Here is a 21,826-nt window from a genome sequence, read left to right on the forward strand (position 1 = left end):
GCTCCACCACGCAACTTTTTTTGATATCGTTTTACCTAAATTTCCATTACCTGTTCGTTACAAGAATACCGTGTGGCTTTCAACTGGTCTGCTTCGTCCAGCAGCGATAGTAGTAACTAAACCGACCACAGTATCATTAAAAGTAGGTCAGACACAAAAGTCGGAGTTGCTCTGTAGCTCATGTTATTCTGCTTTCAAATGCAATTGTATGGCTGGGAGTAGGGGCGTACTCCTGTAATGCAGGCGTCCGGGAGGCCGTTGCTGTGGGAGACATCTGGGAACAATTACAGACACGGCCGTTTCATTAGCTCAGGAACGACCGCGATGCTCTTATCGAGCTCTGCAGATTGACCGGACTGCAGTGCGGAATTTTCGGCTAGTGGTGGCTCGGGGTTAAGAGAAGTCGGGAGCTGTGAGCAAAACTACATCGGGAAACCGAAACAGACGACTCATAACGAAAAGATTGCGGAATGTACTGCAAAAGCAAACGTTGGAGAAGACGAACTCTGAAGCCGTCGGTGCTTTAACAATCATTCCGTGCAGCAACGATAATCTGGGAAGAGCGAAGGGTGGGTTCCGCTCGACCACACAACAAATTTTATATAATGTTCTACTTGTTCTAAATTTGCGTTTCCAGATCATCAGTAAAATACTGTGTGATTTACACCTGGCTTGCTTCTTCCAAAAGCGATATTAAGAAATACATCGACTGCAACGTCATTAGGGGTCGCGGGTCCGGACGCCGGCGCGCCAGCGGCGGCCTGTCGGGGCTGCTGGTGCCTCCATGTAGAGCTACCGCTGGGCCCGGGCTCCTTGCCGCTAACGAAGTGATTGCTTTTGGTGACATCATATGCAATAGCGACTGCGCGAATTGACGGTAGCTCGTACGGAAAGCAAGAGTAGCTGATGCTACCGAGGACTCGGCCGCGAGCTTGTCCGACGACTTCTTGGGCTCTTATTCGTGGTGGCATTCAGACAGGCAAGGGTGCTGTCGATTGTTGCGTACGAATGCGAAATACCTGCATTGTGCGTTTCCGCAAAGTGATTTTTACGCCAAAGTTGTGATCGTCCTGCAAGTTGTGTCACATGTGGATCTCAGAGCTTAGCAGTTTCCGTGGTGTAGCGGTTATCACGTCTGCCTAACAGGCAGAAGGTCCCCGGTTCGATTCCGGGCGTAATCACTTTTTCGTCGCACTCAACAAGACACTTGCTACAATCTCTACTGTGAACATTTAAATCAATTTCAAACGTCCAACCACCAGGCTGCAGATGGCTCAAATGATACATGAAACTCTTTCAGAACCGGCTACTAGGTTTTTGTGCTTACCTGGAGGGCAGGAAATGCGCGGAACAGCCGCCGGCATGCCGGTAGTCGCCACACGTTTGCACAAAACGCAAGGGCTCGTCCGGGATTTGAACCCGGGACCTCCTGCACCCGAAGCAGGAATCATACCCCTAGACCAACGAGCCTTCTCGATGCACATGACTATCGCCTCCGTTCTTGCTATCACCGTGCAGAGCTGCTGCTCACCCAGCGTTCTCCCTGGCTGTTGCGGTTTGATTGTTTTTATCGTTGTCTTTTACTATAGCAACTTCTAGAATCGGACGGAGCTCGTAGCCGATGCCCTTGCTTACGCAGGAAAAATCTGTTGGAGCTACGGTTTTCCAGGTAGTACAACGGCAAAACCGTCGTTTCCGTGGTGTAGCGGTTATCACGTCTGCTTTACACGCAGAAGGTCCCCGGGTCGATCCCGGGCGGAAGCACGACTTTTTTTAAACCCGTTTTAGGATTCCATTTCCGAGATAACGTCACGTCTGCGTGTGCGGGATAATAAATGTCGCGTGCTACCTCATTTTACTGTCAGATGCTCTTGCTCCCATAGTGCACCGGTATTCAGTAACTCAGAACGCTCGTAGCTCCATTCTGGCCTGCAAAATTTAGTATCCATTTCTTCAAGACTACTTCAAGTTCGCTTCATACTGACTTTCCTGATCTCTTTGCACTCGCCTTGTCACAACTCTGTTGAAGTGTGAACATAACTAGTAGTGAGAAACTCGTAACTACGCTCAGTCTTGTATCCCACTCTTTGGTTGACGTTGTCGCTAATCAGATGAAGGTAGACTGCTCCACGATTGAGCTTCGTCTCCACTCACGGTGCACACGTTCTGCAAAGACAACCTTTGTTTTCCGTTGCATGCAAGATTACTGTCGGCTCTTCTACAGAAATCGACCTATGTAATTTACTGGTATCAGATTCTTGCCATATCAAACGGTCCCTTCATGACCGTAGGGCCACACACAGCGTGCTGCGGCACGCATCTGTTCTTCATTGCAGAGCTACAAACGTGGGTGAGCTCCACCTACTCTTCAGCACGGTCAAAACGATAGGGCTCGTCCGGGATTTGAACCCGGGACCTCCTGCACCCAAAGCAGGAATCATACCCCTAGACCAACGAGCCACCTGCCGGTGGCAGTGAAGGTAATCCCAAGCAGTCCAGCTCCGAGGAACACAAACTTTCATGTAAATCAGAAAGAAAAGCGCTTTCTGAAGGCAGCGCCCACCACTGATGGAAAGAATATTAAAGGCAATGAATGTAGAGTGAATAATTTCATCGCACTCTGCAGATGAACAGACGGTGGTGTTTCACTTTCGTCATGTGCTTTCTTAGCGTCAAGGGAAGGCAAATGCACTAAACAAAAAAACACCGGGAAGCCGAAACACCAACTCATAACGAAAAGATAGCGGAATATACTGCAAGCAAAACTTCCAAACACGACTCCTGAAGGCGTCGGTGCCTTAAGAATTATTCCGTGCAGCAATGATCATCTACGAAGAGCCAACTGTATGTGTCGCTCCACCACGCAACTTTTTTTGATATCGTTTTACCTAAATTTCCATTACCTGTTCGTTACAAGAATACCGTGTGGCTTTCAACTGGTCTGCTTCGTCCAGCAGCGATAGTAGTAACTAAACCGACCACAGTATCATTAAAAGTAGGTCAGACACAAAAGTCGGAGTTGCTCTGTAGCTCATGTTATTCTGCTTTCAAATGCAATTGTATGGCTGGGAGTAGGGGCGTACTCCTGTAATGCAGGCGTCCGGGAGGCCGTTGCTGTGGGAGACATCTGGGAACAACTACAGACACGGCCGTTTCATTAGCTCAGGAACGACCGCGATGCTCTTATCGAGCTCTGCAGATTGACCGGACTGCAGTGCGGAATTTTCGGCTAGTGGTGGCTCGGGGTTAAGAGAAGTCGGGAGCTGTGAGCAAAACTACATCGGGAAACCGAAACAGACGACTCATAACGAAAAGATTGCGGAATGTACTGCAAAAGCAAACGTTGGAGAAGACGAACTCTGAAGCCGTCGGTGCTTTAACAATCATTCCGTGCAGCAACGATAATCTGGGAAGAGCGAAGGGTGGGTTCCGCTCGACCACACAACAAATTTTATATAATGTTCTACTTGTTCTAAATTTGCGTTTCCAGATCATCAGTAAAATACTGTGTGATTTACACCTGGCTTGCTTCTTCCAAAAGCGATATTAAGAAATACATCGACTGCAACGTCATTAGGGGTCGCGGGTCCGGACGCCGGCGCGCCAGCGGCGGCCTGTCGGGGCTGCTGGTGCCTCCATGTAGAGCTACCGCTGGGCCCGGGCTCCTTGCCGCTAACGAAGTGATTGCTTTTGGTGACATCATATGCAATAGCGACTGCGCGAATTGACGGTAGCTCGTACGGAAAGCAAGAGTAGCTGATGCTACCGAGGACTCGGCCGCGAGCTTGTCCGACGACTTCTTGGGCTCTTATTCGTGGTGGCATTCAGACAGGCAAGGGTGCTGTCGATTGTTGCGTACGAATGCGAAATACCTGCATTGTGCGTTTCCGCAAAGTGATTTTTACGCCAAAGTTGTGATCGTCCTGCAAGTTGTGTCACATGTGGATCTCAGAGCTTAGCAGTTTCCGTGGTGTAGCGGTTATCACTTCTGCCTAACAGGCAGAAGGTCTCCGTTTCGATTCCGGGCGTAATCACTTTTTCGTCGCACTCAACAAGACACTTGCTACAATCTCTACTGTGAACATTTAAATCAATTTCAAACGTCCAACCACCAGGCTGCAGATGGCTCAAATGATACATGAAACTCTTTCAGAACCGGCTACTAGGTTTTTGTGCTTACCTGGAGGGCAGGAAATGCGCGGAACAGCCGCCGGCATGCCGGTAGTCGCCACACGTTTGCACAAAACGCAAGGGCTCGTCCGGGATTTGAACCCGGGACCTCCTGCACCCGAAGCAGGAATCATACCCCTAGACCAACGAGCCTTCTCGATGCACATGACTATCGCCTCCGTTCTTGCTATCACCGTGCAGAGCTGCTGCTCACCCAGCGTTCTCCCTGGCTGTTGCGGTTTGATTGTTTTTATCGTTGTCTTTTACTATAGCAACTTCTAGAATCGGACGGAGCTCGTAGCCGATGCCCTTGCTTACGCAGGAAAAATCTGTTGGAGCTACGGTTTTCCAGGTAGTACAACGGCAAAACCGTCGTTTCCGTGGTGTAGCGGTTATCACGTCTGCTTTACACGCAGAAGGTCCCCGGTTCGATCCCGGGCGGAAGCACGACTTTTTTTAAACCCGTTTTAGGATTCCATTTCCGAGATAACGTCACGTCTGCGTGTGCGGGATAATAAATGTCGTGTGCTACCTCATTTTACTGTCAAATGCTCTTGCTCCCATAGTGCACCGGTATTCAGTAACTCAGAACGCTCGTAGCTCCATTCTGGCCTGCAAAATTTAGTATCCATTTCTTCAAGACTACTTCAAGTTCGCTTCATACTGGCTTTCCTGATCTCTTTGCACTCGCCTTGTCACAACTCTGTTGAAGTGTGAACATAACTAATAGTGAGAAACTCGTAACTACGCTCAGTCTTGTATCCCACTCTTTGGTTGACGTTGTCGCTAATCAGATGAAGGTAGACTGCTCCACGATTGAGCTTCGTCTCCACTCACGGTGCACACGTTCTGCAAAGACAACCTTTGTTTTCCGTTGCATGCAAGATTACTGTCGGCTCTTCTACAGAAATCGACCTATGTAATTTACTGGTATCAGATTCTTGCCATATCAAACGGTCCCTTCATGACCGTAGGGCCACACACAGCGTGCTGCGGCACGCATCTGTTCTTCATTGCAGAGCTACAAACGTGGGTGAGCTCCACCTACTCTTCAGCACGGTCAAAACGATAGGGCTCGTCCGGGATTTGAACCCGGGACCTCCTGCACCCAAAGCAGGAATCATACCCCTAGACCAACGAGCCACCTGCCGGTGGCAGTGAAGGTAATCCCAAGCAGTCCAGCTCCGAGGAACACAAACTTTCATGTAAATCAGAAAGAAAAGCGCTTTCTGAAGGCAGCGCCCACCACTGATGGAAAGAATATTAAAGGCAATGAATGTAGAGTGAATAATTTCATCGCACTCTGCAGATGAACAGACGGTGGTGTTTCACTTTCGTCATGTGCTTTCTTAGCGTCAAGGGAAGGCAAATGCACTAAACAAAAAAACACCGGGAAGCCGAAACACCAACTCATAACGAAAAGATAGCGGAATATACTGCAAGCAAAACTTCCAAACACGACTCCTGAAGGCGTCGGTGCCTTAAGAATTATTCCGTGCAGCAATGATCATCTACGAAGAGCCAACTGTATGTGTCGCTCCACCACGCAACTTTTTTTGATATCGTTTTACCTAAATTTCCATTACCTGTTCGTTACAAGAATACCGTGTGGCTTTCAACTGGTCTGCTTCGTCCAGCAGCGATAGTAGTAACTAAACCGACCACAGTATCATTAAAAGTAGGTCAGACACAAAAGTCGGAGTTGCTCTGTAGCTCATGTTATTCTGCTTTCAAATGCAATTGTATGGCTGGGAGTAGGGGCGTACTCCTGTAATGCAGGCGTCCGGGAGGCCGTTGCTGTGGGAGACATCTGGGAACAACTACAGACACGGCCGTTTCATTAGCTCAGGAACGACCGCGATGCTCTTATCGAGCTCTGCAGATTGACCGGACTGCAGTGCGGAATATTCGGCTAGTGGTGGCTCGGGGTTAAGAGAAGTCGGGAGCTGTGAGCAAAACTACATCGGGAAACCGAAACAGACGACTCATAACGAAAAGATTGCGGAATGTACTGCAAAAGCAAACGTTGGAGAAGACGAACTCTGAAGCCGTCGGTGCTTTAACAATCATTCCGTGCAGCAACGATAATCTGGGAAGAGCGAAGGGTGGGTTCCGCTCGACCACACAACAAATTTTATATAATGTTCTACTTGTTCTAAATTTGCGTTTCCAGATCATCAGTAAAATACTGTGTGATTTACACCTGGCTTGCTTCTTCCAAAAGCGATATTAAGAAATACATCGACTGCAACGTCATTAGGGGTCGCGGGTCCGGACGCCGGCGCGCCAGCGGCGGCCTGTCGGGGCTGCTGGTGCCTCCATGTAGAGCTACCGCTGGGCCCGGGCTCCTTGCCGCTAACGAAGTGATTGCATTTGGTGACATCATATGCAATAGCGACTGCGCGAATTGACGGTAGCTCGTACGGAAAGCAAGAGTAGCTGATGCTACCGAGGACTCGGCCGCGAGCTTGTCCGACGACTTCTTGGGCTCTTATTCGTGGTGGCATTCAGACAGGCAAGGGTGCTGTCGATTGTTGCGTACGAATGCGAAATACCTGCATTGTGCGTTTCCGCAAAGTGATTTTTACGCCAAAGTTGTGATCGTCCTGCAAGTTGTGTCACATGTGGATCTCAGAGCTTAGCAGTTTCCGTGGTGTAGCGGTTATCACGTCTGCCTAACAGGCAGAAGGTCTCCGTTTCGATTCTGGGCGTAATCACTTTTTCGTCGCACTCAACAAGACACTTGCTACAATCTCTACTGTGAACATTTAAATCAATTTCAAACGTCCAACCACCAGGCTGCAGATGGCTCAAATGATACATGAAACTCTTTCAGAACCGGCTACTAGGTTTTTGTGCTTACCTGGAGGGCAGGAAATGCGCGGAACAGCCGCCGGCATGCCGGTAGTCGCCACACGTTTGCACAAAACGCAAGGGCTCGTCCGGGATTTGAACCCGGGACCTCCTGCACCCGAAGCAGGAATCATACCCCTAGACCAACGAGCCTTCTCGATGCACATGACTATCGCCTCCGTTCTTGCTATCACCGTGCAGAGCTGCTGCTCACCCAGCGTTCTCCCTGGCTGTTGCGGTTTGATTGTTTTTATCGTTGTCTTGTACTATAGCAACTTCTAGAATCGGACGGAGCTCGTAGCCGATGCCCTTGCTTACGCAGGAAAAATCTGTTGGAGCTACGGTTTTCCAGGTAGTACAACGGCAAAACCGTCGTTTCCGTGGTGTAGCGGTTATCACGTCTGCTTTACACGCAGAAGGTCCCCGGTTCGATCCTGGGCGGAAGCACGACTTTTTTTAAACCCGTTTTAGGATTCCATTTCCGAGATAACGTCACGTCTGCGTGTGCGGGATAATAAATGTCGTGTGCTACCTCATTTTACTGTCAAATGCTCTTGCTCCCATAGTGCACCGGTATTCAGTAACTCAGAACGCTCGTAGCTCCATTCTGGCCTGCAAAATTTAGTATCCATTTCTTCAAGACTACTTCAAGTTCGCTTCATACTGGCTTTCCTGATCTCTTTGCACTCGCCTTGTCACAACTCTGTTGAAGTGTGAACATAACTAATAGTGAGAAACTCGTAACTACGCTCAGTCTTGTATCCCACTCTTTGGTTGACGTTGTCGCTAATCAGATGAAGGTAGACTGCTCCACGATTGAGCTTCGTCTCCACTCACGGTGCACACGTTCTGCAAAGACAACCTTTGTTTTCCGTTGCATGCAAGATTACTGTCGGCTCTTCTACAGAAATCGACCTATGTAATTTACTGGTATCAGATTCTTGCCATATCAAACGGTCCCTTCATGACCGTAGGGCCACACACAGCGTGCTGCGGCACGCATCTGTTCTTCATTGCAGAGCTACAAACGTGGGTGAGCTCCACCTACTCTTCAGCACGGTCAAAACGATAGGGCTCGTCCGGGATTTGACCCGGGACCTCCTGCACCCAAAGCAGGAATCATACCCCTAGACCAACGAGCCACCTGCCGGTGGCAGTGAAGGTAATCCCAAGCAGTCCAGCTCCGAGGAACACAAACTTTCATGTAAATCAGAAAGAAAAGCGCTTTCTGAAGGCAGCGCCCACCACTGATGGAAAGAATATTAAAGGCAATGAATGTAGAGTGAATAATTTCATCGCACTCTGCAGATGAACAGACGGTGGTGTTTCACACACTAGATCGCGTGTTTATACATCAATACTCGCAAAGAGTGGCAGCAGTATTACAGTTGTTTTGGTAAAACAACTTTACAAGTAATGCCCTGCTCAGCTTCTCCAGACCTGTGTTTCAACCCTACATCACCATACCAGTACCGGTGTCTAACAACAAGCCATCACACTAACACCAAAAAGAATGCAAATCTTGCAGTGCACAGTCTCAACATTATTTTTACAAAGTTGGGAATCCATATGGTAAACAGTCTTCTATCTACAATGACTCAAGTAGTAAAGTTTAATTAGAATCAACTTGTAGTTACTGAGTGTTTCCAAAGCGTCAGCAGCAGATTATTCTGACATTTAGGTCAGACACAAAAGTCGGAGTTGCTCTGTAGCTCATGTTATTCTGCTTTCAAATGCAATTGTATGGCTGGGAGTAGGGGCGTACTCCTGTAATGCAGGCGTCCGGGAGGCCGTTGCTGTGGGAGACATCTGGGAACAACTACAGACACGGCCGTTTCATTAGCTCAGGAACGACCGCGATGCTCTTATCGAGCTCTGCAGATTGACCGGACTGCAGTGCGGAATTTTCGGCTAGTGGTGGCTCGGGGTTAAGAGAAGTCGGGAGCTGTGAGCAAAACTACATCGGGAAACCGAAACAGACGACTCATAACGAAAAGATTGCGGAATGTACTGCAAAAGCAAACGTTGGAGAAGACGAACTCTGAAGCCGTCGGTGCTTTAACAATCATTCCGTGCAGCAACGATAATCTGGGAAGAGCGAAGGGTGGGTTCCGCTCGACCACACAACAAATTTTATATAATGTTCTACTTGTTCTAAATTTGCGTTTCCAGATCATCAGTAAAATACTGTGTGATTTACACCTGGCTTGCTTCTTCCAAAAGCGATATTAAGAAATACATCGACTGCAACGTCATTAGGGGTCGCGGGTCCGGACGCCGGCGCGCCAGCGGCGTCCTGTCGGGGCTGCTGGTGCCTCCATGTAGAGCTACCGCTGGGCCCGGGCTCCTTGCCGCTAACGAAGTGATTGCTTTTGGTGACATCATATGCAATAGCGACTGCGCGAATTGACGGTAGCTCGTACGGAAAGCAAGAGTAGCTGATGCTACCGAGGACTCGGCCGCGAGCTTGTCCGACGACTTCTTGGGCTCTTATTCGTGGTGGCATTCAGACAGGCAAGGGTGCTGTCGATTGTTGCGTACGAATGCGAAATACCTGCATTGTGCGTTTCCGCAAAGTGATTTTTACGCCAAAGTTGTGATCGTCCTGCAAGTTGTGTCACATGTGGATCTCAGAGCTTAGCAGTTTCCGTGGTGTAGCGGTTATCACGTCTGCCTAACAGGCAGAAGGTCTCCGTTTCGATTCCGGGCGTAATCACTTTTTCGTCGCACTCAACAAGACACTTGCTACAATCTCTACTGTGAACATTGAAATCAATTTCAAACGTCCAACCACCAGGCTGCAGATGGCTCAAATGATACATGAAACTCTTTCAGAACCGGCTACTAGGTTTTTGTGCTTACCTGGAGGGCAGGAAATGCGCGGAACAGCCGCCGGCATGCCGGTAGTCGCCACACGTTTGCACAAAACGCAAGGGCTCGTCCGGGATTTGAACCCGGGACCTCCTGCACCCGAAGCAGGAATCATACCCCTAGACCAACGAGCCTTCTCGATGCACATGACTATCGCCTCCGTTCTTGCTATCACCGTGCAGAGCTGCTGCTCACCCAGCGTTCTCCCTGGCTGTTGCGGTTTGATTGTTTTTATCGTTGTCTTTTACTATAGCAACTTCTAGAATCGGACGGAGCTCGTAGCCGATGCCCTTGCTTACGCAGGAAAAATCTGTTGGAGCTACGGTTTTCCAGGTAGTACAACGGCAAAACCGTCGTTTCCGTGGTGTAGCGGTTATCACGTCTGCTTTACACGCAGAAGGTCCCCGGTTCGATCCCGGGCGGAAGCACGACTTTTTTTAAACCCGTTTTAGGATTCCATTTCCGAGATAACGTCACGTCTGCGTGTGCGGGATAATAAATGTCGTGTGCTACCTCATTTTACTGTCAAATGCTCTTGCTCCCATAGTGCACCGGTATTCAGTAACTCAGAACGCTCGTAGCTCCATTCTGGCCTGCAAAATTTAGTATCCATTTCTTCAAGACTACTTCAAGTTCGCTTCATACTGGCTTTCCTGATCTCTTTGCACTCGCCTTGTCACAACTCTGTTGAAGTGTGAACATAACTAATAGTGAGAAACTCGTAACTACGCTCAGTCTTGTATCCCACTCTTTGGTTGACGTTGTCGCTAATCAGATGAAGGTAGACTGCTCCACGATTGAGCTTCGTCTCCACTCACGGTGCACACGTTCTGCAAAGACAACCTTTGTTTTCCGTTGCATGCAAGATTACTGTCGGCTCTTCTACAGAAATCGACCTATGTAATTTACTGGTATCAGATTCTTGCCATATCAAACGGTCCCTTCATGACCGTAGGGCCACACACAGCGTGCTGCGGCACGCATCTGTTCTTCATTGCAGAGCTACAAACGTGGGTGAGCTCCACCTACTCTTCAGCACGGTCAAAACGATAGGGCTCGTCCGGGATTTGAACCCAGGACCTCCTGCACCCAAAGCAGGAATCATACCCCTAGACCAACGAGCCACCTGCCGGTGGCAGTGAAGGTAATCCCAAGCAGTCCAGTTCCGAGGAACACAAACTTTCATGTAAATCAGAAAGAAAAGCGCTTTCTGAAGGCAGCGCCCACCACTGATGGAAAGAATATTAAAGGCAATGAATGTAGAGTGAATAATTTCATCGCACTCTGCAGATGAACAGACGGTGGTGTTTCACTTTCGTCATGTGCTTTCTTAGCGTCAAGGGAAGGCAAATGCACTAAACAAAAAAACACCGGGAAGCCGAAACACCAACTCATAACGAAAAGATAGCGGAATATACTGCAAGCAAAACTTCCAAACACGACTCCTGAAGGCGTCGGTGCCTTAAGAATTATTCCGTGCAGCAATGATCATCTACGAAGAGCCAACTGTATGTGTCGCTCCACCACGCAACTTTTTTTGATATCGTTTTACCTAAATTTCCATTACCTGTTCGTTACAAGAATACCGTGTGGCTTTCAACTGGTCTGCTTCGTCCAGCAGCGATAGTAGTAACTAAACCGACCACAGTATCATTAAAAGTAGGTCAGACACAAAAGTCGGAGTTGCTCTGTAGCTCATGTTATTCTGCTTTCAAATGCAATTGTATGGCTGGGAGTAGGGGCGTACTCCTGTAATGCAGGCGTCCGGGAGGCCGTTGCTGTGGGAGACATCTGGGAACAACTACAGACACGGCCGTTTCATTAGCTCAGGAACGACCGCGATGCTCTTATCGAGCTCTGCAGATTGACCGGACTGCAGTGCGGAATTTTCGGCTAGTGGTGGCTCGGGGTTAAGAGAAGTCGGGAGCTGTGAGCAAAACTACATCGGGAAACCGAAACAGACGACTCATAACGAAAAGATTGCGGAATGTACTGCAAAAGCAAACGTTGGAGAAGACGAACTCTGAAGCCGTCGGTGCTTTAACAATCATTCCGTGCAGCAACGATAATCTGGGAAGAGCGAAGGGTGGGTTCCGCTCGACCACACAACAAATTTTATATAATGTTCTACTTGTTCTAAATTTGCGTTTCCAGATCATCAGTAAAATACTGTGTGATTTACACCTGGCTTGCTTCTTCCAAAAGCGATATTAAGAAATACATCGACTGCAACGTCATTAGGGGTCGCGGGTCCGGACGCCGGCGCGCCAGCGGCGGCCTGTCGGGGCTGCTGGTGCCTCCATGTAGAGCTACCGCTGGGCCCGGGCTCCTTGCCGCTAACGAAGTGATTGCTTTTGGTGACATCATATGCAATAGCGACTGCGCGTATTGACGGTAGCTCGTACGGAAAGCAAGAGTAGCTGATGCTACCGAGGACTCGGCCGCGAGCTTGTCCGACGACTTCTTGGGCTCTTATTCGTGGTGGCATTCAGACAGGCAAGGGTGCTGTCGATTGTTGCGTACGAATGCGAAATACCTGCATTGTGCGTTTCCGCAAAGTGATTTTTACGCCAAAGTTGTGATCGTCCTGCAAGTTGTGTCACATGTGGATCTCAGAGCTTAGCAGTTTCCGTGGTGTAGCGGTTATCACGTCTGCCTAACAGGCAGAAGGTCCCCGGTTCGATTCCGGGCGTAATCACTTTTTCGTCGCACTCAACAAGACACTTGCTACAATCTCTACTGTGAACATTTAAATCAATTTCAAACGTCCAACCACCAGGCTGCAGATGGCTCAAATGATACATGAAACTCTTTCAGAACCGGCTACTTGGTTTTTGTGCTTACCTGGAGGGCAGGAAATGCGCGGAACAGCCGCCGGCATTCCGGTAGTCGCCACACATTTGCACAAAACGCAAGGGCTCGTCCGGGATTTGAACCCGGGACCTCCTGCACCCGAAGCAGGAATCATACCCCTAGACCAACGAGCCTTCTCGATGCACATGACTATCGCCTCCGTTCTTGCTATCACCGTGCAGAGCTGCTGCTCACCCAGCGTTCTCCCTGGCTGTTGCGGTTTGATTGTTTTTATCGTTGTCTTTTACTATAGCAACTTCTAGAATCGGACGGAGCTCGTAGCCGATGCCCTTGCTTACGCAGGAAAAATCTGTTGGAGCTACGGTTTTCCAGGTAGTACAACGGCAAAACCGTCGTTTCCGTGGTGTAGCGGTTATCACGTCTGCTTTACACGCAGAAGGTCCCCGGTTCGATCCCGGGCGGAAGCACGACTTTTTTTAAACCCGTTTTAGGATTCCATTTCCGAGATAACGTCACGTCTGCGTGTGCGGGATAATAAATGTCGTGTGCTACCTCATTTTACTGTCAAATGCTCTTGCTCCCATAGTGCACCGGTATTCAGTAACTCAGAACGCTCGTAGCTCCATTCTGGCCTGCAAAATTTAGTATCCATTTCTTCAAGACTACTTCAAGTTCGCTTCATACTGGCTTTCCTGATCTCTTTGCACTCGCCTTGTCACAACTCTGTTGAAGTGTGAACATAACTAATAGTGAGAAACTCGTAACTACGCTCAGTCTTGTATCCCACTCTTTGGTTGACGTTGTCGCTAATCAGATGAAGGTAGACTGCTCCACGATTGAGCTTCGTCTCCACTCACGGTGCACACGTTCTGCAAAGACAACCTTTGTTTTCCGTTGCATGCAAGATTACTGTCGGCTCTTCTACAGAAATCGACCTATGTAATTTACTGGTATCAGATTCTTGCCATATCAAACGGTCCCTTCATGACCGTAGGGCCACACACAGCGTGCTGCGGCACGCATCTGTTCTTCATTGCAGAGCTACAAACGTGGGTGAGCTCCACCTACTCTTCAGCACGGTCAAAACGATAGGGCTCGTCCGGGATTTGACCCGGGACCTCCTGCACCCAAAGCAGGAATCATACCCCTAGACCAACGAGCCACCTGCCGGTGGCAGTGAAGGTAATCCCAAGCAGTCCAGCTCCGAGGAACACAAACTTTCATGTAAATCAGAAAGAAAAGCGCTTTCTGAAGGCAGCGCCCACCACTGATGGAAAGAATATTAAAGGCAATGAATGTAGAGTGAATAATTTCATCGCACTCTGCAGATGAACAGACGGTGGTGTTTCACTTTCGTCATGTGCTTTCTTAGCGCCAAGGGAAGGCAAATGCACTAAACAAAAAAACACCGGGAAGCCGAAACACCAACTCATAACGAAAAGATAGCGGAATATACTGCAAGCAAAACTTCCAAACACGACTCCTGAAGGCGTCGGTGCCTTAAGAATTATTCCGTGCAGCAATGATCATCTACGAAGAGCCAACTGTATGTGTCGCTCCACCACGCAACTTTTTTTGATATCGTTTTACCTAAATTTCCATTACCTGTTCGTTACAAGAATACCGTGTGGCTTTCAACTGGTCTGCTTCGTCCAGCAGCGATAGTAGTAACTAAACCGACCACAGTATCATTAAAAGTAGGTCAGACACAAAAGTCGGAGTTGCTCTGTAGCTCATGTTATTCTGCTTTCAAATGCAATTGTATGGCTGGGAGTAGGGGCGTACTCCTGTAATGCAGGCGTCCGGGAGGCCGTTGCTGTGGGAGACATCTGGGAACAACTACAGACACGGCCGTTTCATTAGCTCAGGAACGACCGCGATGCTCTTATCGAGCTCTGCAGATTGACCGGACTGCAGTGCGGAATTTTCGGCTAGTGGTGGCTCGGGGTTAAGAGAAGTCGGGAGCTGTGAGCAAAACTACATCGGGAAACCGAAACAGACGACTCATAACGAAAAGATTGCGGAATGTACTGCAAAAGCAAACGTTGGAGAAGACGAACTCTGAAGCCGTCGGTGCTTTAACAATCATTCCGTGCAGCAACGATAATCTGGGAAGAGCGAAGGGTGGGTTCCGCTCGACCACACAACAAATTTTATATAATGTTCTACTTGTTCTAAATTTGCGTTTCCAGATCATCAGTAAAATACTGTGTGATTTACACCTGGCTTGCTTCTTCCAAAAGCGATATTAAGAAATACATCGACTGCAACGTCATTAGGGGTCGCGGGTCCGGACGCCGGCGCGCCAGCGGCGTCCTGTCGGGGCTGCTGGTGCCTCCATGTAGAGCTACCGCTGGGCCCGGGCTCCTTGCCGCTAACGAAGTGATTGCTTTTGGTGACATCATATGCAATAGCGACTGCGCGAATTGACGGTAGCTCGTACGGAAAGCAAGAGTAGCTGATGCTACCGAGGACTCGGCCGCGAGCTTGTCCGACGACTTCTTGGGCTCTTATTCGTGGTGGCATTCAGACAGGCAAGGGTGCTGTCGATTGTTGCGTACGAATGCGAAATACCTGCATTGTGCGTTTCCGCAAAGTGATTTTTACGCCAAAGTTGTGATCGTCCTGCAAGTTGTGTCACATGTGGATCTCAGAGCTTAGCAGTTTCCGTGGTGTAGCGGTTATCACGTCTGCCTAACAGGCAGAAGGTCTCCGTTTCGATTCCGGGCGTAATCACTTTTTCGTCGCACTCAACAAGACACTTGCTACAATCTCTACTGTGAACATTTAAATCAATTTCAAACGTCCAACCACCAGGCTGCAGATGGCTCAAATGATACATGAAACTCTTTCAGAACCGGCTACTAGGTTTTTGTGCTTACCTGGAGGGCAGGAAATGCGCGGAACAGCCGCCGGCATGCCGGTAGTCGCCACACGTTTGCACAAAACGCAAGGGCTCGTCCGGGATTTGAACCCGGGACCTCCTGCACCCGAAGCAGGAATCATACCCCTAGACCAACGAGCCTTCTCGATGCACATGACTATCGCCTCCGTTCTTGCTATCACCGTGCAGAGCTGCTGCTCACCCAGCGTTCTCCCTGGCTGTTGCGGTTTGATTGTTTTTATCGTTGTCTTTTACTATAGCAACTTCTAGAATCGGACGGAGCTCGTAGCCGATGCCCTTGCTTACGCAGGAAAAATCTGTTGGAGCTACGGTTTTCCAGGTAGTACAACGGCAAAACCGTCGTTTCCGTGGTGTAGCGGTTATCACGTCTGCTTTACACGCAGAAGGTCCCCGGTTCGATCCCGGGCGGAAGCACGACTTTTTTTAAACCCGTTTTAGGATTCCATTTCCGAGATAACGTCACGTCTGCGTGTGCGGGATAATAAATGTCGTGTGCTACCTCATTTTACTGTCAAATGCTCTTGCTCCCATAGTGCACCGGTATTCAGTAACTCAGAACGCTCGTAGCTCCATTCTGGCCTGCAAAATTTAGTATCCATTTCTTCAAGACTACTTCAAGTTCGCTTCATACTGGCTTTCCTGATCTCTTTGCACTCGCCTTGTCACAACTCTGTTGAAGTGTGAACATAACTAATAGTGAGAAACTCGTAACTACGCTCAGTCTTGTATCCCACTCTTTGGTTGACGTTGTCGCTAATCAGATGAAGGTAGACTGCTCCACGATTGAGCTTCGTCTCCACTCACGGTGCACACGTTCTGCAAAGACAACCTTTGTTTTCCGTTGCATGCAAGATTACTGTCGGCTCTTCTACAGAAATCGACCTATGTAATTTACTGGTATCAGATTCTTGCCATATCAAACGGTCCCTTCATGACCGTAGGGCCACACACAGCGTGCTGCGGCACGCATCTGTTCTTCATTGCAGAGCTACAAACGTGGGTGAGCTCCACCTACTCTTCAGCACGGTCAAAACGATAGGGCTCGTCCGGGATTTGAACCCGGGACCTAATGCACCCAAAGCAGGAATCATACCCCTAGACCAACCAGCCACCTGTCGGTGGCAGTGAAGGTAATCCCAAGCAGTCCAGCTCCGAGGAACACAAACTTTCATGTAAATCAGAAAGAAAAGCGCTTTCTGAAGGCAGCGCCCACCACTGATGGAAAGAATATTAAAGGCAATGAATGTAGAGTGAATAATTTCATCGCACTCTGCAGATGAACAGACGGTGGTGTTTCACTTTCGTCATGTGCTTTCTTAGCGTCAAGGGAAGGCAAATGCACTAAACAAAAAAACACCGGGAAGCCGAAACACCAACTCATAACGAAAAGATAGCGGAATATACTGCAAGCAAAACTTCCAAACACGACTCCTGAAGGCGTCGGTGCCTTAAGAATTATTCCGTGCAGCAATGATCATCTACGAAGAGCCAACTGTATGTGTCGCTCCACCACGCAACTTTTTTTGATATCGTTTTACCTAAATTTCCATTACCTGTTCGTTACAAGAATACCGTGTGGCTTTCAACTGGTCTGCTTCGTCCAGCAGCGATAGTAGTAACTAAACCGACCACAGTATCATTAAAAGTAGGTCAGACACAAAAGTCGGAGTTGCTCTGTAGCTCATGTTATTCTGCTTTCAAATGCAATTGTATGGCTGGGAGTAGGGGCGTACTCCTGTAATGCAGGCGTCCGGGAGGCCGTTGCTGTGGGAGACATCTGGGAACAACTACAGACACGGCCGTTTCATTAGCTCAGGAACGACCGCGATGCTCTTATCGAGCTCTGCAGATTGACCGGACTGCAGTGCGGAATTTTCGGCTAGTGGTGGCTCGGGGTTAAGAGAAGTCGGGAGCTGTGAGCAAAACTACATCGGGAAACCGAAACAGACGACTCATAACGAAAAGATTGCGGAATGTACTGCAAAAGCAAACGTTGGAGAAGACGAACTCTGAAGCCGTCGGTGCTTTAACAATCATTCCGTGCAGCAACGATAATCTGGGAAGAGCGAAGGGTGGGTTCCGCTCGACCACACAACAAATTTTATATAATGTTCTACTTGTTCTAAATTTGCGTTTCCAGATCATCAGTAAAATACTGTGTGATTTACACCTGGCTTGCTTCTTCCAAAAGCGATATTAAGAAATACATCGACTGCAACGTCATTAGGGGTCGCGGGTCCGGACGCCGGCGCGCCAGCGGCGGCCTGTCGGGGCTGCTGGTGCCTCCATGTAGAGCTACCGCTGGGCCCGGGCTCCTTGCCGCTAACGAAGTGATTGCTTTTGGTGACATCATATGCAATAGCGACTGCGCGAATTGACGGTAGCTCGTACGGAAAGCAAGAGTAGCTGATGCTACCGAGGACTCGGCCGCGAGCTTGTCCGACGACTTCTTGGGCTCTTATTCGTGGTGGCATTCAGACAGGCAAGGGTGCTGTCGATTGTTGCGTACGAATGCGAAATACCTGCATTGTGCGTTTCCGCAAAGTGATTTTTACGCCAAAGTTGTGATCGTCCTGCAAGTTGTGTCACATGTGGATCTCAGAGCTTAGCAGTTTCCGTGGTGTAGCGGTTATCACGTCTGCCTAACAGGCAGAAGGTCTCCGTTTCGATTCCGGGCGTAATCACTTTTTCGTCGCACTCAACAAGACACTTGCTACAATCTCTACTGTGAACATTGAAATCAATTTCAAACGTCCAACCACCAGGCTGCAGATGGCTCAAATGATACATGAAACTCTTTCAGAACCGGCTACTAGGTTTTTGTGCTTACCTGGAGGGCAGGAAATGCGCGGAACAGCCGCCGGCATGCCGGTAGTCGCCACACGTTTGCACAAAACGCAAGGGCTCGTCCGGGATTTGAACCCGGGACCTCCTGCACCCGAAGCAGGAATCATACCCCTAGACCAACGAGCCTTCTCGATGCACATGACTATCGCCTCCGTTCTTGCTATCACCGTGCAGAGCTGCTGCTCACCCAGCGTTCTCCCTGGCTGTTGCGGTTTGATTGTTTTTATCGTTGTCTTTTACTATAGCAACTTCTAGAATCGGACGGAGCTCGTAGCCGATGCCCTTGCTTACGCAGGAAAAAATCTGTTGGAGCTACGGTTTTCCAGGTAGTACAACGGCAAAACCGTCGTTTCCGTGGTGTAGCGGTTATCACGTCTGCTTTACACGCAGAAGGTCCCCGGTTCGATCCCGGGCGGAAGCACGACTTTTTTTAAACCCGTTTTAGGATTCCATTTCCGAGATAACGTCACGTCTGCGTGTGCGGGATAATAAATGTCGTGTGCTACCTCATTTTACTGTCAAATGCTCTTGCTCCCATAGTGCACCGGTATTCAGTAACTCAGAACGCTCGTAGCTCCATTCTGGCCTGCAAAATTTAGTATCCATTTCTTCAAGACTACTTCAAGTTCGCTTCATACTGGCTTTCCTGATCTCTTTGCACTCGCCTTGTCACAACTCTGTTGAAGTGTGAACATAACTAATAGTGAGAAACTCGTAACTACGCTCAGTCTTGTATCCCACTCTTTGGTTGACGTTGTCGCTAATCAGATGAAGGTAGACTGCTCCACGATTGAGCTTCGTCTCCACTCACGGTGCACACGTTCTGCAAAGACAACCTTTGTTTTCCGTTGCATGCAAGATTACTGTCGGCTCTTCTACAGAAATCGACCTATGTAATTTACTGGTATCAGATTCTTGCCATATCAAACGGTCCCTTCATGACCGTAGGGCCACACACAGCGTGCTGCGGCACGCATCTGTTCTTCATTGCAGAGCTACAAACGTGGGTGAGCTCCACCTACTCTTCAGCACGGTCAAAACGATAGGGCTCGTCCGGGATTTGAACCCGGGACCTAATGCACCCAAAGCAGGAATCATACCCCTAGACCAACCAGCCACCTGTCGGTGGCAGTGAAGGTAATCCCAAGCAGTCCAGCTCCGAGGAACACAAACTTTCATGTAAATCAGAAAGAAAAGCGCTTTCTGAAGGCAGCGCCCACCACTGATGGAAAGAATATTAAAGGCAATGAATGTAGAGTGAATAATTTCATCGCACTCTGCAGATGAACAGACGGTGGTGTTTCACTTTCGTCATGTGCTTTCTTAGCGTCAAGGGAAGGCAAATGCACTAAACAAAAAAACACCGGGAAGCCGAAACACCAACTCATAACGAAAAGATAGCGGAATATACTGCAAGCAAAACTTCCAAACACGACTCCTGAAGGCGTCGGTGCCTTAAGAATTATTCCGTGCAGCAATGATCATCTACGAAGAGCCAACTGTATGTGTCGCTCCACCACGCAACTTTTTTTGATATCGTTTTACCTAAATTTCCATTACCTGTTCGTTACAAGAATACCGTGTGGCTTTCAACTGGTCTGCTTCGTCCAGCAGCGATAGTAGTAACTAAACCGACCACAGTATCATTAAAAGTAGGTCAGACACAAAAGTCGGAGTTGCTCTGTAGCTCATGTTATTCTGCTTTCAAATGCAATTGTATGGCTGGGAGTAGGGGCGTACTCCTGTAATGCAGGCGTCCGGGAGGCCGTTGCTGTGGGAGACATCTGGGAACAACTACAGACACGGCCGTTTCATTAGCTCAGGAACGACCGCGATGCTCTTATCGAGCTCTGCAGATTGACCGGACTGCAGTGCGGAATTTTCGGCTAGTGGTGGCTCGGGGTTAAGAGAAGTCGGGAGCTGTGAGCAAAACTACATCGGGAAACCGAAACAGACGACTCATAACGAAAAGATTGCGGAATGTACTGCAAAAGCAAACGTTGGAGAAGACGAACTCTGAAGCCGTCGGTGCTTTAACAATCATTCCGTGCAGCAACGATAATCTGGGAAGAGCGAAGGGTGGGTTCCGCTCGACCACACAACAAATTTTATATAATGTTCTACTTGTTCTAAATTTGCGTTTCCAGATCATCAGTAAAATACTGTGTGATTTACACCTGGCTTGCTTCTTCCAAAAGCGATATTAAGAAATACATCGACTGCAACGTCATTAGGGGTCGCGGGTCCGGACGCCGGCGCGCCAGCGGCGTCCTGTCGGGGCTGCTGGTGCCTCCATGTAGAGCTACCGCTGGGCCCGGGCTCCTTGCCGCTAACGAAGTGATTGCTTTTGGTGACATCATATGCAATAGCGACTGCGCGAATTGACGGTAGCTCGTACGGAAAGCAAGAGTAGCTGATGCTACCGAGGACTCGGCCGCGAGCTTGTCCGACGACTTCTTGGGCTCTTATTCGTGGTGGCATTCAGACAGGCAAGGGTGCTGTCGATTGTTGCGTACGAATGCGAAATACCTGCATTGTGCGTTTCCGCAAAGTGATTTTTACGCCAAAGTTGTGATCGTCCTGCAAGTTGTGTCACATGTGGATCTCAGAGCTTAGCAGTTTCCGTGGTGTAGCGGTTATCACGTCTGCCTAACAGGCAGAAGGTCTCCGTTTCGATTCCGGGCGTAATCACTTTTTCGTCGCACTCAACAAGACACTTGCTACAATCTCTACTGTGAACATTGAAATCAATTTCAAACGTCCAACCACCAGGCTGCAGATGGCTCAAATGATACATGAAACTCTTTCAGAACCGGCTACTAGGTTTTTGTGCTTACCTGGAGGGCAGGAAATGCGCGGAACAGCCGCCGGCATGCCGGTAGTCGCCACACGTTTGCACAAAACGCAAGGGCTCGTCCGGGATTTGAACCCGGGACCTCCTGCACCCGAAGCAGGAATCATACCCCTAGACCAACGAGCCTTCTCGATGCACATGACTATCGCCTCCGTTCTTGCTATCACCGTGCAGAGCTGCTGCTCACCCAGCGTTCTCCCTGGCTGTTGCGGTTTGATTGTTTTTATCGTTGTCTTTTACTATAGCAACTTCTAGAATCGGACGGAGCTCGTAGCCGATGCCCTTGCTTACGCAGGAAAAATCTGTTGGAGCTACGGTTTTCCAGGTAGTACAACGGCAAAACCGTCGTTTCCGTGGTGTAGCGGTTATCACGTCTGCTTTACACGCAGAAGGTCCCCGGTTCGATCCCGGGCGGAAGCACGACTTTTTTTAAACCCGTTTTAGGATTCCATTTCCGAGATAACGTCACGTCTGCGTGTGCGGGATAATAAATGTCGTGTGCTACCTCATTT

General features: G+C 49.0%; 23 non-coding genes across 23 annotated transcripts; 10 read left to right on the plus strand and 13 right to left on the minus strand.

The window, feature by feature from the left end:
- The first annotated feature begins 1,108 nt into the window (after positions 1 to 1,108).
- Positions 1,109 to 1,181, plus strand: Trnav-aac (transfer RNA valine (anticodon AAC)). Its single transcript has one exon. It is a non-coding gene; the product is annotated as a tRNA-Val (tRNA).
- Positions 1,182 to 1,398: 217 nt separating this feature from the next.
- Trnap-cgg (transfer RNA proline (anticodon CGG)) lies at positions 1,399 to 1,470 on the minus strand. The gene has a single exon. It is a non-coding gene; the product is annotated as a tRNA-Pro (tRNA).
- A 221-nt stretch (positions 1,471 to 1,691) lies between these two features.
- On the plus strand, positions 1,692 to 1,764 carry Trnav-uac (transfer RNA valine (anticodon UAC)). The gene has a single exon. It is a non-coding gene; the product is annotated as a tRNA-Val (tRNA).
- Positions 1,765 to 2,388: 624 nt separating this feature from the next.
- On the minus strand, positions 2,389 to 2,460 carry Trnap-ugg (transfer RNA proline (anticodon UGG)). Its single transcript has one exon. It is a non-coding gene; the product is annotated as a tRNA-Pro (tRNA).
- Positions 2,461 to 4,251: 1,791 nt separating this feature from the next.
- Trnap-cgg (transfer RNA proline (anticodon CGG)) lies at positions 4,252 to 4,323 on the minus strand. Its single transcript has one exon. It is a non-coding gene; the product is annotated as a tRNA-Pro (tRNA).
- A 221-nt stretch (positions 4,324 to 4,544) lies between these two features.
- On the plus strand, positions 4,545 to 4,617 carry Trnav-uac (transfer RNA valine (anticodon UAC)). The gene has a single exon. It is a non-coding gene; the product is annotated as a tRNA-Val (tRNA).
- Positions 4,618 to 5,241: 624 nt separating this feature from the next.
- Positions 5,242 to 5,313, minus strand: Trnap-ugg (transfer RNA proline (anticodon UGG)). The gene has a single exon. It is a non-coding gene; the product is annotated as a tRNA-Pro (tRNA).
- Positions 5,314 to 7,104: 1,791 nt separating this feature from the next.
- Positions 7,105 to 7,176, minus strand: Trnap-cgg (transfer RNA proline (anticodon CGG)). Its single transcript has one exon. It is a non-coding gene; the product is annotated as a tRNA-Pro (tRNA).
- A 221-nt stretch (positions 7,177 to 7,397) lies between these two features.
- Positions 7,398 to 7,470, plus strand: Trnav-uac (transfer RNA valine (anticodon UAC)). Its single transcript has one exon. It is a non-coding gene; the product is annotated as a tRNA-Val (tRNA).
- Positions 7,471 to 8,094: 624 nt separating this feature from the next.
- On the minus strand, positions 8,095 to 8,165 carry Trnap-ugg (transfer RNA proline (anticodon UGG)). Its single transcript has one exon. It is a non-coding gene; the product is annotated as a tRNA-Pro (tRNA).
- A 1,791-nt stretch (positions 8,166 to 9,956) lies between these two features.
- Trnap-cgg (transfer RNA proline (anticodon CGG)) lies at positions 9,957 to 10,028 on the minus strand. Its single transcript has one exon. It is a non-coding gene; the product is annotated as a tRNA-Pro (tRNA).
- Positions 10,029 to 10,249: 221 nt separating this feature from the next.
- Positions 10,250 to 10,322, plus strand: Trnav-uac (transfer RNA valine (anticodon UAC)). The gene has a single exon. It is a non-coding gene; the product is annotated as a tRNA-Val (tRNA).
- A 624-nt stretch (positions 10,323 to 10,946) lies between these two features.
- Positions 10,947 to 11,018, minus strand: Trnap-ugg (transfer RNA proline (anticodon UGG)). Its single transcript has one exon. It is a non-coding gene; the product is annotated as a tRNA-Pro (tRNA).
- A 1,501-nt stretch (positions 11,019 to 12,519) lies between these two features.
- On the plus strand, positions 12,520 to 12,592 carry Trnav-aac (transfer RNA valine (anticodon AAC)). Its single transcript has one exon. It is a non-coding gene; the product is annotated as a tRNA-Val (tRNA).
- Positions 12,593 to 12,809: 217 nt separating this feature from the next.
- Positions 12,810 to 12,881, minus strand: Trnap-cgg (transfer RNA proline (anticodon CGG)). Its single transcript has one exon. It is a non-coding gene; the product is annotated as a tRNA-Pro (tRNA).
- A 221-nt stretch (positions 12,882 to 13,102) lies between these two features.
- Trnav-uac (transfer RNA valine (anticodon UAC)) lies at positions 13,103 to 13,175 on the plus strand. Its single transcript has one exon. It is a non-coding gene; the product is annotated as a tRNA-Val (tRNA).
- Positions 13,176 to 13,799: 624 nt separating this feature from the next.
- On the minus strand, positions 13,800 to 13,870 carry Trnap-ugg (transfer RNA proline (anticodon UGG)). Its single transcript has one exon. It is a non-coding gene; the product is annotated as a tRNA-Pro (tRNA).
- A 1,791-nt stretch (positions 13,871 to 15,661) lies between these two features.
- Trnap-cgg (transfer RNA proline (anticodon CGG)) lies at positions 15,662 to 15,733 on the minus strand. The gene has a single exon. It is a non-coding gene; the product is annotated as a tRNA-Pro (tRNA).
- A 221-nt stretch (positions 15,734 to 15,954) lies between these two features.
- On the plus strand, positions 15,955 to 16,027 carry Trnav-uac (transfer RNA valine (anticodon UAC)). Its single transcript has one exon. It is a non-coding gene; the product is annotated as a tRNA-Val (tRNA).
- A 2,487-nt stretch (positions 16,028 to 18,514) lies between these two features.
- Trnap-cgg (transfer RNA proline (anticodon CGG)) lies at positions 18,515 to 18,586 on the minus strand. The gene has a single exon. It is a non-coding gene; the product is annotated as a tRNA-Pro (tRNA).
- Positions 18,587 to 18,808: 222 nt separating this feature from the next.
- On the plus strand, positions 18,809 to 18,881 carry Trnav-uac (transfer RNA valine (anticodon UAC)). Its single transcript has one exon. It is a non-coding gene; the product is annotated as a tRNA-Val (tRNA).
- A 2,487-nt stretch (positions 18,882 to 21,368) lies between these two features.
- Positions 21,369 to 21,440, minus strand: Trnap-cgg (transfer RNA proline (anticodon CGG)). Its single transcript has one exon. It is a non-coding gene; the product is annotated as a tRNA-Pro (tRNA).
- A 221-nt stretch (positions 21,441 to 21,661) lies between these two features.
- Trnav-uac (transfer RNA valine (anticodon UAC)) lies at positions 21,662 to 21,734 on the plus strand. Its single transcript has one exon. It is a non-coding gene; the product is annotated as a tRNA-Val (tRNA).
- Positions 21,735 to 21,826: the final 92 nt, after the last annotated feature.

This window comes from Schistocerca gregaria, chromosome 2 (genome assembly GCF_023897955.1).
Source record: "Schistocerca gregaria isolate iqSchGreg1 chromosome 2, iqSchGreg1.2, whole genome shotgun sequence".
Lineage (NCBI taxonomy): Eukaryota > Metazoa > Arthropoda > Insecta > Orthoptera > Acrididae > Schistocerca > Schistocerca gregaria.